Source organism: Eucalyptus grandis, chromosome 6, assembly GCF_016545825.1.
Source record: "Eucalyptus grandis isolate ANBG69807.140 chromosome 6, ASM1654582v1, whole genome shotgun sequence".
In the NCBI taxonomy this organism is placed as follows: domain Eukaryota; kingdom Viridiplantae; phylum Streptophyta; class Magnoliopsida; order Myrtales; family Myrtaceae; genus Eucalyptus; species Eucalyptus grandis.
This window is the reverse complement of record NC_052617.1, coordinates 49,353,332-49,369,184: the sequence shown is the minus strand read 5'-3', so window position 1 is coordinate 49,369,184 and position 15,853 is coordinate 49,353,332.

The following is a 15,853-nucleotide window of genomic DNA, read 5'->3' as shown; positions in this document are numbered from 1 at the left end:
TGGATGGTGCAGGAGCATCAATGTTCATGAGGATACAGCATTTAAAATGAAGTCTAAGAATAAAAACTCTTTCGACGGAGTCAAAGGTTTACCTTTTCAAGTTGGTTTTCAATTGTGAATAAGATTTATAATTTAACGTTTCCTAGTTCAATGTTTCCTAATTTGATGTTTCATAGTTTACTATTCCCCAACTTAAAGTTTTCTTTTTTAATGTTGCCTGGTGTAATCTTTCCTAGTTTATGTCCTAGCTCCTCATATGGAAGAGTTCGAAGACTGTTCCCCATTTTAACTCACTTCCATCTTGCGGCGTGTGAAAATTGTGCAGTCCGAAAACTGTTCCCCATTCCAAGTGTCGCTTCCAGGGATTAGAGATCAAAGTAAATTCCTCATGACCTAAAAAAATCCTCTATATTTCTAGGCCTACAAGCTAATTAGTAATTACCAACTTTGCAGATGTCTCCTTTTGTATATTTTGATTCATATGGTGATGGTAAGATAATTGCAGATTTACATGAAACTTCCTTTTAAGATGCAGGAACATTCAGTTGTAAGTTCAACGTGGATGGCGACGAGGTCTTTATCGAAGGAGACGCTGCAACCGGTGGGAAGGTAGTTAAGAGCATCACAGGAAACTTTTTCCCCGCAAACACTTCTGTCCTTATTTTCAGCTGCCCAGTCGTGTCAATCCTAGATGGTCCGACTGCAAGTGTGGCTCAGATGGAACCTTCGGAGTCGTCGTGAAGAAGTAGATCAATGATTGATGACTCTAGCCAGGTAGACTTTGGAAAAGAAAAAGTTGGGATTTATCGAAACTCAAGTGGACACAAATCGAGTTCTATGTATGCTCCTTCTATACCTTTTCCAGATGCACATATAATGCAGAGAAACAATGTCTATTCTTAATCGAGTTTCTCTGCATATGAAAAAGGTATGGGAGGAGTAAACATTGAACATGATTTTTCACAACTCCACCGAAGATCCAATCTGAGCCAAAGTTGTAGGGAGACTATCTGCAATTGACGCAACCGGGCAACTGAAAACAGAGACAGAAGTGTCCAGGAGGACGAAAGTTTTCCCAGTCTGCTCTCAACCACCTTTCGACCCATTGCAGTATCTCCTTCAATCAAGAACTCGCCATCCGTATTGAATTTACAATTGATAGCTGCTCATCCAAAAGGAAGTTTCAGAATATGCAAAAAGGAGAAAACTTGAAACTCAGTAATTCGCTTCTTCGATTATAATGAGGTTTTTTTTTTTTATTTTATGCCATCAGGAACTTACATTGATCTCTTCTGACCCCGGAAGTGACGCCAGGAACAGGCAACAGTCTTCGGACTCCACAAGTTTCGCACGCCCCGTGATGGATGCTGTAAGACCCACATTCGCATTCCCAACCACTCAAACTCCAGCACTGCAAGTGACGGCGGCACCACAACATTGCATCTCTGTTGTACTTAGCGGAGAAAAGACCACCTTAGATCAAGTTGAGCCTTGAAGTAGGTGTTGCGTTCTCCGGACAACCGTGATGATGTCGAGGAGGGTGAGCGTTATATGGAACCATTCGAAGAGCTGCGTTGCTCTCGCATTTTCTTCCGTGACAATCACGAGGAGGAAGGACAAAAAGAGATCGTCCCTCTGACCGCACCTCTCGTGCCACCACTTCATAAAACACCTCATCCATGGCATAAATCGGTAGCTTGGCAGCATATGCTCCAAAACAAGCTCCTCTAGCCAAAACAAGCACTTAACCTTGCCATATGTCGCTCTAAAAGCAACAAACAAGGGCGCAGGTTGGCCAGAGAAATGAACTGAGGGTATTTGCTACCCGGACGGAGCACTTTGCTTTGGTTTTAAGTGAAGAAAGATGAACTTATTGCGCATCGTGTGAATTAAACTAGTAAACTAGTAAGTCTAAAAAACTTGGTTTGATGCTTTGGACAGACTGAACTAATATTCAATGAAATAATATAGCATAGACAATAATTACCGAGTGAAAGAGTTGGACTCGCCAAAGTGGCACTACTCAAGCTTATAAAATGCTAGGCAAAAGAATGCTTCAAGTGCCAAAAGTTGGTATAAATGGTTACTTAAATGCCAAAACTTATGAAAGTGACACTTAAATGCTACTTTTTTATAAATAAATTTAAAAAAAAAATGAGACACTTGAGTGTCACATCCGAGCCTCACTGAAAATCCTACGAGGCATTTTTTATTAATTTTCGCTTACGTGACCCGTCGAATGCCGAATCAGCAAAACACACACAAAAACGATGTCATTTTGGCATAATTTAAATTTTAATATAATATACAAATTAATTAAATTAAATTTAAAACAAAATAATAATTATTTTATTTTTATTTTTATGTTTATTTTATAATAAAATAAAAAATAAAAAGGAGGAAGAGGAGGAGGAGGAAGACAGCCGATAGCCGAGGGTCGAGCCCTCGCCGCGCCGCCTCCCCGCCATCGCCGAAAGGTGGGGAGGGTCGGCCGGGGCCGCGAGTTTGGTTGAGGGCCGGCGGCCCCAACCGATCGCGCGAGGGCCACAACCTCACCTGCATTTGGGGCGAGGGCACGCAAGCCCTTGCCACCATTGATCGGGGCTGCTTGCCCCCAACTTGGGCTCGGCGGCCTCGGGCGACTCTCCCCACCTCCCCGGCGACAAAGGGGAGGTGGCAACAGGAGGGCGAAGGCCGAGCCCTCGCCTGCTGGTTGCCTCCCTCCTCCTCCTTTCCTCTTTTTTTAAAATTAATTAATTAAATTTTTAATTTTTAATTTAATTAATTATTATATTAAAATTTGAATTATACCAAAACGACGTCATTTTGACACTGTTTAGCCACATTAGCATACAAAATGACATCATTTTGCGCGTAACTCACCAGAAAATTGGCATGTCAGCATTTTGGCCGGATTTTTTCGCGATGACACTTAAGTAATCCATTTTGCTTTGATTTTGGCACTTAAGTGTCACTTTCGTAACTTTTGGCACTTAAATGACCCTTTGTGCCAACTTTTGACACTCCAAGAGTCCAGGTGTCCTAAGATGGAATCACTCAAATCAATTCAAACCATTAAAGGTAGATTTTTTTAAAAAAAGTAAAGGCAATGCTTGGTGTTGTTATATTCAAGATCAATTTCAAGGGAAGCTATTAGAATTATATAAAATTGATTGTTGGATTGTTGAAAAATTGAGCACATGGTTTGCAGGTTAGTCCTAGGGTGAATAAATGCAACACTGTTTTTGAATTTTAAAACCTTAGCTATGAATATAGAGTGCTAGTGAAGCATTGTAAACAACAAGATGAGCATTGGTTTAGCATCAACTCTAGACCAACCTTAGATCGATCCAACTTGACCAATCCTAGTCCGGTCCTAATAGGGACTAGGTCAATCTATTGTCTTGGAATCCCTGAACCCTACACTATGCGAGTTGGTCGTTAGTTATGGGAGTTTATGATTGATCCAACTTGGACTAACCATGCATATAATATATATATATATATATATATATATATATATATATATATATAATATGTTTTATCTACTTTAAATTATAGCACCTTCTCATCTATTTATCTCCGTAGGTCAATTTGTCATGTAAATTAGAGAAAAAAAAAACATAAACCCTCTTTACTAGTCTCGGCCTCGGCCTCACTCGCCTTGCTTATGACTCGCCTCCTTCGCTTGCATCACTTGTCTTGTCGCTTCCCTCTTTTCACTCACCTTGCTACTCGCCTCTATTCTCTTGCCTCGCATGTTTGTTTTTATGGTTTATTGCTTTTAACAAAGCTTTTAACAAGTGCAAATTTCTATTGTTACTTTACTTTATATTTATGTTTGATATGTATGTAATTTGAAATAGTATGATTGTCCTTGTCCTTTTAAGAAATATAAAAAAGGAAGAAAATAGACAGGTTGATGGGATAGACCCTAGAACCGCACCGAACCCATAGGGTCGGTCTAGCCCTCGGTCTCGAGCTCAACAAAGATCAGTCCTCAATCTCAAAAATTGAAGACCAACATTATACAATTGGTCCCTAGGTTAAATCTTTGGACCAACCCAACCTAGACTATACTCACCCCTAGTAAACAAGGAGTTGTAGTACGAAGCGTAAAAGCATTATCAATTCAATAAATTCCTTCATTGTGCTTTTACTTCAAATTTCCATAGTTTATACTAATTTTTTGTTCTTCCATTTCCACTACATTCGGTGGATTACCGTCACTTTGACAACAATGGAAATGCCACTTGAATCAAGTGGCTTGATCAAATGACTTTGCACATGATGTTTATTCTATCAATCAGCTAGACGAGTAATAGAAAGAACTGTTCTTTTTTTGGCTGAAAAAGAATTTTATTGAGCTTTCGTTGTCATGCGCAATGGCTGAGACCATTTAGGCGAACCCCTTTTAGGCCTCTAAAGGCCCTCAACCAAATCTTAACGTGCTTGGAAAATTTTTTGGAGAGCTTTAACGCAAGCATTTCCAAAATCTTCTAAAATCCCTTAGTCCCCGGTGATATAGCTAGTATAAGCACCTAGAGGGGGGTGAATAGGTGTAAAAATAATTTCTCAAGATATGAAAGCAATACTAGACAAACAACAGAAATGAAGCTCTCCTTTAGTTAACAAATCAAACTATGATCAAAGTAAAGCAGAGAGTAGGTAAAAGAAAATTGAACACAAGGTTTATAGTGGTTCGGCTTATTCCAAGCCTACGTCCACTCTTCTGTACTGACAGCCCACTAGCTGGATTTCACTATGAACAAAAGAGATGTTACAGCACTACTTTTCCTTGATTCCACAGTGTAGATATTCTATAACACTTCCTCAAGGTATCTCAAAATATAGACTCTCTTTTGTGTACAAGATTTCGCTCAGTAAGTGAATTGACTAAGAATCAAAGAGCTTCAGACTTTGGAATTCTTCTATCGTGCACTCCCTCGAACAACTGGAATGTCTTCCTTTTATACTCATTTGTGCCATCATACCAGTTGGCACTTACCAAAGGAATTCTTCCAATCCTCCCGTTGGACAGAATCAATTAGGAAGATCATTCGAGCTATTAAAGGAACATGTCGATAGCCCATCAATCCTGCTCGCCCATACAATTAGGATCATGGTTTCCATAAGTAGAACCTTCCAAGAATACTTCGCCAATCATCGGATCTTTAATCATTCTTGATTTGAATAAAGGAATCCGTTATGTCATATCCAGCCAAGAGATCTTCTCCAATCGATAAGGCCAAATCCTTAATAAAGCAGTTACGGATAGCCTTTCTTCAACGGATTAGAAATCACAATGAAAATAGACTTTGAGTCTTGAGTCGGTAATCCGAAGGTCTTCGACTTTAATAGAAGAGTCTCGCAAAACTTCATACTAGATTGATAGAAACATTTTGTCGCTTCAAAATATTCCAGAAAGATTTCTCCAACAATCTCCCCATTTTTTATGGTGACAAAACTTTCCTGCAGATTTGAATAACTTTGACCTACAAAACATTACTCAAGCAAATATGGATATCTCATAAAGGTTAATGGCTTAATGATAACACTAGAATCTGCAACCACAGAAAATAGGTTAGTCTTGCATGAGAGTAAAGCCATTCGAAGATATCAATAGTACTTAATATAGCGAAGTCAAATCCAAATCCACGTTCGGTCAATCCTTATCCAGACACGAGACACACAAGTCAAACATCAAACAAACTGAAAATTCAACAAGTTTAAGTTCAAAGATTTCAAATCCCGCATCTCTCCCCTTTTTGTCATAAAAAAAAAAGGTTGAGATGGGAATAGAATGGAGTCAAGTTTGCTTGGGAATGCGAACAAGTTGGAAATCTCCCATGGACTGGATGATGCCTTCAGCTTTTTCAATTCTTCCTTCAGTTGATTCACCTCTTCACCTTTAGCATTGGCTTGAATCTGAAGAGCAAGGGCTTGGATCTGATCAGATAATGAAACGGAAGAAGCTTGTCCTGCATTTTTCAAGTTTTGGACTTCGCTTTCCAAAGCATATATCTGACCCCACATTTCCAAAAGAACATCAATGATTCTGCGAAAATCTGCTTAATTATCAGTCAACGTACTAGCTTTGGCACGATCTGATGGAGTAAAGGCAGACGATGGTATATCAAAGATAATCACACAGTATTTGGCGATGAAGCATCATGTCCCTCCTCAGGAAATTGAGAGGCATGAATGTCTTCTGGATCTCGCTGGAGAGCGGGCGACTCTTCACGCGATAACGAGGATATGAGGACATTTCCTGTTCTCACCATCTCCCCCTGTTTCCATGGCTTCAGGTGGAGAAGAGTTTTCCTCATGCTCTCCTTCCTCTTGATTTTCTCTTTCTTCTTCTTCTTCAAACCTTTCCTCCTTTGCTTCTTTTTCTTCAGCTTCTTTCTCCTTTTCTTCCTTCTCTCTCGCTTCTTGCTCCTCTCGCTTCTCGTTTCTTCTTCTTCTTTCTCCTGTCCTTCTCTCTCCTCTGCTTCTTTCTCCGTCGTTCCATTGATTCTCGAACAACGACTCAGCTTCTTCAATGCTATAGCAGAAATTGTGAGGTCATCATCATCATCTTCATCGCACGTAATGAGAGCTTTTCTCTTTTTGGATGGAGTAACCATGGGCTCCTTCCCTTTTCTTTTCGCCCGAAGAGACTTGATGAGATTTGACGGGGGTTTTCTCCTTAAATTTCTCCAACGCCTTGTCGAGCTCTTTCGACGCATTTTGGACACCATTTTCAGTCCTACCACCATTTTGTCACATGGTCGAACACGAGAGAATTTGTGGAGGCTGAATATTCAAATGTCTTAATATCTTTGACACAAGACTGGATAAGGAAGTTGGCCCTTGTCCTTCACCACTTGCTCTATACATGTGGAAGAATAGTGTGAGGAAAGAAAACTTTTCCAAAGCATTGATGGCGTACATCAGCTTTGCCTTTGAGTTAGAAACATCAGTCTTGGAAGTTGATTTCGGTCTGAGGCAATTTATCACAATCTTGTGAAGCAGAATGTTGAACGCACGCATCCTTGAGTAGGAAATCCTTCCCTCTGTCCTTCTGTCTTTAACAAGTTCCAATGTGGCACGAGTTATAGAGACACTGATGGGTTGATATCTCCCTCTCTCAACCCCAATAACATCCGCCAGTGTATCCACATCCACTACAAAGTCCTGATCTCGGACACTGAAAGAGATTCTATTCGCATCCAAGAAACTAAGATTTGAATAGAAATATGCAATTAATTGAGCATAGGCTTTTGTGGTGTCAGAACATAACTGTTCAAGTTGAAGAAAACTGAACTTTTCCCTCAAATTGACATTCATAACATCAAGGAAATCAAAATCCACACTCCTAGGGTTTATCACCCCACGCTTCAACAATTTGTAGTATAAATCCTTCTATTCCTTCGATCTAAACAACTCTGTTCTTTTTCCTCGAATTTTCGCCACAACACCCATTCTCGGTTGAAATTGGCTGTAACTGGTCATCATCATTCCCATCTATCGGATTAAATCCCCCAACACGTGGATCACTTGGGATATTTGCAAGGGTTTTTTCTGCCAACCCCTTAGGAGCAATTTCCAAACTCTCCATTTTTCGCAAAAAGATGTACTCATTCCCATATCCTTTGTCCTTAAGAAACTCATCGATGTAGTTCAATGGAGTACTAGTGATCTTTAACGCACAGTAAAGCTTATAAATAAAATAGGGCTTTTGAACTCTTACAGGATCTGCGTCTTCAATGATTTCTTCCTCTTGTTGATGACCAGCATCCTGTGGACTAGATGGTGGAGAATGACGCTGATGAGAATGTTGTGGGCTCTCGCCGACTTGGTGACTCCTCTTCCTCGGTGAGATCAAAGTGAGTAGGCCCCTCACTCATTCGCCGTAGTCCCCTGCTTGCGATTCTCAAAGACTTTCTTGAAGACAACATCTTTCTCAGTCTTCGAAAGATTCCTTGCTTGATTTTCCCAAGAAAGATGACAACTTTTTCGAAGATTAAACAAGGGAGGAAGACAGGAATGGAGGATCAATGCTTTTTAGGGTTATGAAGTTAAGTGAAGAGAAACCGATTTGTATATCGTTTAGTCGAAATGGGGGAATGTTAAACGTCGTAAAGGAAGGTTAAAAGATGCCTTTTAAAAAAAATAACTGCCTTTTTCAAAAATAGATAACTGCCATTAACTCTTTTTGAAAAGGAAAAATTGCACTTTTCACAGAAATTGAAGATAGCATAAATCAATTATGAATGGATAAATGATCGTACCTTTATGAGATTTAATATAGAGAAAATAAAATAACTTACAATCAAGAACCATGATTGTCTAAGACTGCGAGTCTCTAGACTTTAACTTCTTCAAGCTTCAAGATGTTGAGTCTGGAACGGATGATTTCAAATTGATTTTTCTCCAAAGGCTTTGTAAATATATCCGCCGGTTGGTTCTTTGAGTCAACAAACCGAATCGAAACTTCTCCATTTTGAACATGATCTCTAATGAAGTGATGTCAAATCTCCATATGCTTTACTCTTGAGTGAAGAATTGGATTTTTGGTAAGATTGATTGCACTGGTATTGTCGCAGTTAATCTCCGTGCATGAATCTTCAATCCCAAAATCTCTTAGTTATTGTTTTATCCACAGAATTTGTGAACAACAACTTCCAATAGCTACATACTCGCCGGCGTAGAAAGAGCTACCGAATTTTGCTTCCTTAAAAACCAAGACACTTTGTCCTACTTCCAAGTAAGCGACAGTACCCGAGGTGCTCTTTCTATCAACTCGCAACCGTCTAGATCTCGCATCTCGAATATCCAAGGAGAGTAAAGTCTCCTTTTAGGATACCAAAGACCGATGCTTGAAGTTGAAGTAATGTATTTGATAATACACTTTGCAGCACTTAGATGAGATTCTTTAGGGTCCGCTTGAAACTGCACAAATGCAAACACTAAACAAAATGTCAGTCTAGAAAGCGTAAGATAAAGAAGTGAACCGATGATACTCCGTATAACTTCTGGTCAACTTTCTTTCCTCCTTCATCTTTGTCTATCTTCAAGGAACTTGACATTGGTATATCAGTCTTTTTGCAATTTTCCAGTCCAAACTTTTGACAAGATCATTAGCATTTTTTTCTTGATGAATAAAAGTCCATTCCTTCAATTGTTTCACTTGAAGTCCAAGAAAGAAGGTTAGTTCACCCATCATGCTCATTTCAAATTCATCTTGCATTGACTTAGAGAATTTCTTGCACAAATTTTCATTAAAGGATCCAAAAATGATATCATCAACATATATTTGAACAAGCAGAAAACTTTTGTTTTCTCTTTTGTTAAACAAAGAAGTGTCTACTTTACCTTTTTCAAAGCCATTTTGAATTAAAAACTTACTCAGCCCGTTGTACCAAGCTCAAGGTGCTTGCTTTTAATCCATACAAGGCCTTTTTCAGTCTGAATACTAAGTCTGGCTTCCTTGGGTCTTCAAACCCAGGGGTTGTTCCACATAGACTTCCTCATGGATAAATCCATTCAGAAAGCACTTTTGACGTCCATTTGGAATAACCTGAAATTCTTATAACAAGCAAAAGCAAGTAATAATCGAATTGCTTCTAACCTTGCTACCGGGTGCGTAAGTTTCGTCATAGTCTATCCCTTCTTATTGCGTATATCCCTTGGCCACAAGTCTTGCTTTGTTTCTTACGACTTTACCTTTTTTCGTTCATCTTGTTCCTGAAAAACCATTTAGCTCCAATAATAGATTTACCTTTTGGTTTAGGAGTCAACTCCCGAGACATCATTAATACTGAATTGTCTCGAGTTCTTCTTGCATAGCTTCAATCCGGTTTTCATCGATAAAGCTTCTTCTATGCTTTTTGGTTCTATTTCGAAATAAGAGCCACAACACTAGACTCTTCGCGCCTTTTGGATCTTGTGCGAATTCCTTCATTAATGTCACCAATAATGAGGTCTTTGGGATGACTAGACTTATGCTTCCAATTACTGGTTGATTTGTCAGGTTGATGATCACTTCCTTCATTTGAATCTTCAATAACCATTTGTTGTTGATTTTTCAAAGTCTGAGTTGCTTCTTGAGATTTAGACTTTGTAGAGTCTGGAGTAGGTTCAGATTCTTCAAGATAAGTCTAAGCAGATTCATTTTGCATAGAATCCTAGAATTTGACATTCATTGATTCCTCCACAGATTGACTCTTCTTGTTATAGACTCTGTAGGCTTTGCTTGAGGTAGAATATCCAAGGAAAATGCCTTCGTCTGATTTTTCTTCAAACTTACCAACTTTATCATTTGCATTTTTCAATATAAAGCATTTGCATCCGAACACATGAAAATATGAAACAATAGGCTTCTTTCCTTTGAATAACTCATAGGGGGTTTTTTCCAAAATAGGTCTTAGAAAAACTCTATTGATAATATAACATGCTGTTGAAACTGCTTCAGCCCAAAATCGTGAAGAGATGTTACTTTCAATTAAAAGAGTTCTAGCCATTTCTTGAAGCGATCTATTCTTTCTTTCCACAACTCCATTTTGCTCTGGAGTATATGGAGAGGAGAACACATGCTGAAAACCAGATTTATCACAGAATTTTGTAAAATCTTGATTTTCAAATTCACCTCCATAATATGTTCTTATACTCGAGATAACATACCATTTTCATTTTGAACCTTTTAGCAAACTTTTCAAAGTAAGAGAAAGTTTCAGACTTACTTGCCAGAAATATACCCAAGTAAATCGTGAGTAATCATCCACAATTACTAGGCAATATTTTTTACCTCAAATGCTCTGAGTTCTGGTTGGTCCGAAAAGGTCCATATGCAGAAGCTGCAGTACACGATTAATGGAAACTTGATTTATTAGTTTAAAGGAATTTCTTACCTGCTTTCCCAATACGCATGGTGTACATAGATCATACTTTTGGTATGACAATTTGGGTAGACCACGAACAAGCTTCTTTGCTGAAATTTTGGCTATTCGCTTCATATTGATGTGCCCAAGCTTTACGTGCCATAAGCTCGCTTCATCTTGAATTGAGATTAGACATTGCGATTCATCTGGTTTCATATCCAAGAGGTAGATATTTCATGTCTTCGGCCCATGAATGACTGAGTAGAATTTTTACTGGTTCCTGAACATATTCTCTCTTGAGAGTTGATTTTGAAACCAGTATCACACTTGGATCGACACTTTTGAGCAAATTGTAGTTGAGTCATTCCACTAGGGAAACATTGCTTATTGTAAGGTTTCCAATCTTTCTGCGCTCCAAATCCCACAATTCTTCCTTTGTTGTTTCCTCCAAATGAGACTTTTCCACCATTTACTTGAACGAGCTTTATGAAGCAATTTGAATCTCCTGTCATATGTCTTGAGCATCCACTATCCAGATACCATTTTACCTTTTTCTTGATAGTGACCTGCATTTAAAAAAGAAACTCAAGCTTTCTTTGGTACCCATATTTTTTTGGGTCCATTGGTGTTAGTATGATATGCAGTTTTTGCCCATACTTTCTTAACGGGTTTCAAACCATAGGACACTCTTTTCAAAATGATGCACTATTGCACTTTGAACATCCGAGAGCATTTTGACCCACCGGTTTTACAAACACTTTTTGAAAATGATTTTTGTAAAATGTCTTTAGAGGTCTTTGCTTAATTATTTCCTTCACTTTAGGAAAATCAATTAAAGGAATGGTTTCTGCTGTCATTCCTAAACCAAATTTATTGAAATAAGGTCTTTGTGCTGAAAGAATTTTTCAAGTTTCTCGGATCCTATTGAAAATCGTTTTGAAATATTTGATAAATCATTTTTAAAAATGCATTTTCTTTCAAGAGATTATCTTCGCTTTCTTTAAGAGTAGAAATATTCATGTCTAAATGTTTCAACTTTTCTTTCAAAACATTTTCTGTTGTTTTAGTGCAGAGTTTTCCTTTTAAGTTCGGAAATCTTTTAAGAGAAGTCTTAAGACTTAAACACAGCTCATCAATGTATTTGGAAACTTTAACATGGATTTTAAAGTTACTTACCTCAAATTCACCGTCCGAATAAGTATGTCTCGGAGTTTAATTCTGAATCCGATTGTGCCATCGACATATATTGGCATAATCATCATCACTTTCTTCACACTCTGTATCACTCCAGGTTTCTGCTTTAAGAACTTTTCGATTCTTTTCAGTGTTTCCTTTCTTCTTTCTCAGAAGATGACAGTTGGGTCTGATGTGTCCATTTTTCTTACATTCAAAGCAGACTACATCTTTGTTTGATTCATCATCATCACCGAGACTTGGTCCGTTGCTTTTGAAAACTCTGTTTCTTTGGATTGAATCTTCTTCCTTTTCGTTCAGCTTTCGAATCTTCTTATCATGAGAGCAAGCTACTCATCATCCATATCGTCTTCAGAATCTGTGACATCAGAATTATCATTGGATTTTAATGCAATGGATTTCTTACATTTAGGATCTTCGTCTTCATTAATTCGTTCCACTTCATAAGACTGAAGAGTTCCAACCAACTCATCGACAGATAGTAGCATGATTCTTTGTGTCTCTCTTATTGAGGTCTTTATGTGATTCCAATCCTTGGAGAGTCCACGCAGTAACTTGTTTACCTTCATGGGGTCAAAAATTGGTTGACCTTGATTTTGAAGACCATTCACGATTTCAGTAAAACGACTAAACATGTCAATTATATATTCTCCTTATTTCATTTTAAAGGCTTCATATTGACCGAGGAGAATGTTGATCCTGGTCTCTTTCACTCGATCAGTTCCTTCATAGGTGATATGTAATATATCCCAGACTTCTTTTGCTGTAACACAAGAAGATATTCTGTTATATTCAATAGGTGACAAAGCACAATATAAAGAATAAATTGCTTTTGCATCAAGAGCTTGTCTCTTGATTATCTCTTCCCGAGTCATTTCACTTGACTCAACAGTTTCTTTTCTCTCTCTATGAGATACAGCTTTAGGAGTGATTTATTTTTCTACAACGTCCCATTCCAGAGAATCCTTTGATCATAGAAACGCTTTCATCTTGTTTTTCCAGATGTTGTAATCATTTCCATCAAAGTAAGGTGGTCTAGTATTGCTTTGCCCTTCCACCAGCCCTGAAGCTAGCATACTAGCCATAGATCTTTAACTCTGAAGTAAAACACTTCAAACAAAGTGAGTACACAAACTCTGATACCAATTAATATAGCTAGTATAAGCACCTAGAGGGGGGTGAATAGATGTAAAAATAATTTCTCAAGATATGAAAGCAATACTAGACAAACAACAAAAAGGAAGTTCTCCTTTAGTTAACAAATCAAACTATGATCAAAGTAAAGCAGAGAGTAGGGAAGAGAAAATTAAACACAAGGTTTATAGTGGTTCGGCTTATTCCAAGCCTACGTCCACTCTTCTGTACTGACAGCCCACTCGCTGGATTTCACTATGAACAAAAGAGATGTTACAGCACTATTTTCCCTTGATTCCATAGTGTAGATATTCTACCACACTTCCTCAAGGTATCTCAAAATATATACTCTCTTTTGTGTACAAAATTTCGCTCAGTAAGTGAATTGACTAAGAATCAAAGAGCTTCAGACTTTGGAATTCTTCTATCGTGCACTCCCTCGAACAAGTGGAACGTCTTCCTTTTATACTCTTTTGTGCCATCATACCAGTTGGCACTTACCAAAGGAATTCTTACAATCCTCCCGTTGGACAGAATCAATTAGGAAGATCATTCGAGCTATTAAAGAAACATGTCGATAGCCCATCAATCCTGCTCGCCCATACAATTAGGATCATGGTTTCCATAAGTAGAACCTTCCAAAAATACTTTGCCAATCATCGGATCTTTAATCATTCTTGATTTGAATAAAGGAATCCGTTATGTCATATCCAGCCAAGAGATCTTCTCCAGTCGATAAGGCCAAATCCTTAATAAAGCAATTCTGAATAGCCTTTCTTCAACGAATTAGAAACTGTCAATGAGAATAGACTTTGAGTCTTGAGTCTGGTAGTCCGGAGGTCTTCAAACTTTAATAGAAGAGTCTGCAAAACTTCAGACTAGACTAATAGAAACGTTTTGTCAGTTTCAAAATATTCCATAAAGATTTCTCCAACACCCGAGAGGTTCATAGGAGTTTTGGCATTTAGTATTTCCAGAATGCTAATATGTTTTCTTCTTCCAATTTTTCCCTCGCTAATGATTGAAATTCCCAAAATGCTCTCACCACCGACAACTTCATTAGACATCGTTGGAGATGCCAAATCTAACCACCAACAAGCTAGATCTAGTGCCAAGAAGCCTTGTCTGGGGTCACACAATCCCACCTCGTTGGGGAGCTAGGGCTAGATTTAACTCATCAATGAAAATTTTGAGTTTTTTTTGTGAAAAAAAAATATTGCAAAAGTTCTTTATGAGTGTGCTTTTACCAAAAATCATTAAAATCAAAGTTACTTCTCAATATGCTTTTACATTATACTTTACCAAACACAATTTACATTTCGAGAAACCACTTCAATTTACATTTTTGAGAGATTTTCTCCAAAAGTCCAACCAAATAACCAACAAGTTAAGGCACTCTACCAACCACTGGGGGTTCGCCCCAATGGCCACCCTTCCAACTTGGAAGGGGAGGTGAGGTTCAAATCCCCACCTTCTGGGGGGATGGGGGTAGGGACGCGTAAGTTTCGAGAGTGGGTTGCGACTCCCACGCCCGCAAGAGGTAGAGGCACAAGTCTGCGAGTGAGTGTAGAAAGAGGCGATGAGTATGACCAAAAAAAAAAAAAAAAAAAGGCACTCTACCTAACTTGCTACGCAGCCTTACACTCCAACCTCGTACGGGTGTTTTTCCATTTTATTATTTCCGATGCAATTTGGCCATGCAAGCTGGCTAAACTTATAGAACATGGTAAAACATTTTCCACTTTGGCAAAATCGAGTTGCTTGATTCATTAAATCTCATCCAAGGAAGAAAAAAAGCGAAATGTCTGGTATTACTCCTGTTATAACATGATATAACAACGTAAATGTGACCTTGATTACTTGCTACGAAATTAAGGCCCTTCTTGATATTGTAGATTTGCGGGTGTAATTGACCAAATCTAACTTCATTTGCCCCTATTGATAAATAATAGTAACAAATCCCGATTCCTCTTCACCGAACGGCATTTTTGTCGGATACCATATGCCCAGTTCTCCATACATGAATAATTGGCAAATTTATATTAATGTAATCGTTTCATAATTTTTAGATTTTTAAGGTGCAGTAATCTAGCATCCAAGACCTCACAAATGCGATAAATTTCTCATGATATTCACTTAATTGATTTAATATCTCAATTGATCACTTGAATACTATAACTTTCATACGCTGTTTATTCAAGTAATATGACGTATTTGTTTAATATGAGAAATTTATAGCACTGTTGATTCTATTGTGCTCTCAATCAAAGGTTACACAAAAGTTAGATTTATGTAACCAAATCGATTCTATCAGAGAATCAAACCATCCTGAAGCCAATCCAATTCTAGATTCATGTTGAAACTAATGGAAACCAATCTGATCCTTAGTTTTTAGTGAAGAACCACTCATAAACCAGACCATCCGGTCCAAATTTGAAATTAGTTTCATAAAGTCTAAAAAAAAAACCTAATTATTTTCTTGACATATTTCTCTCTCTTTTCTCTCCAACTTTATCCAAATACTTCATCTCGCTCGCTCGCCCGCCCGCCTACCCTCGCTCACTTCTAACTCGCATTTTCTCACATAATTCATCCCTTATTTTGAATCGTTTTGTTACTTATATTACTTTGCTATAAATAAAATAAAATAAAATAAAAAT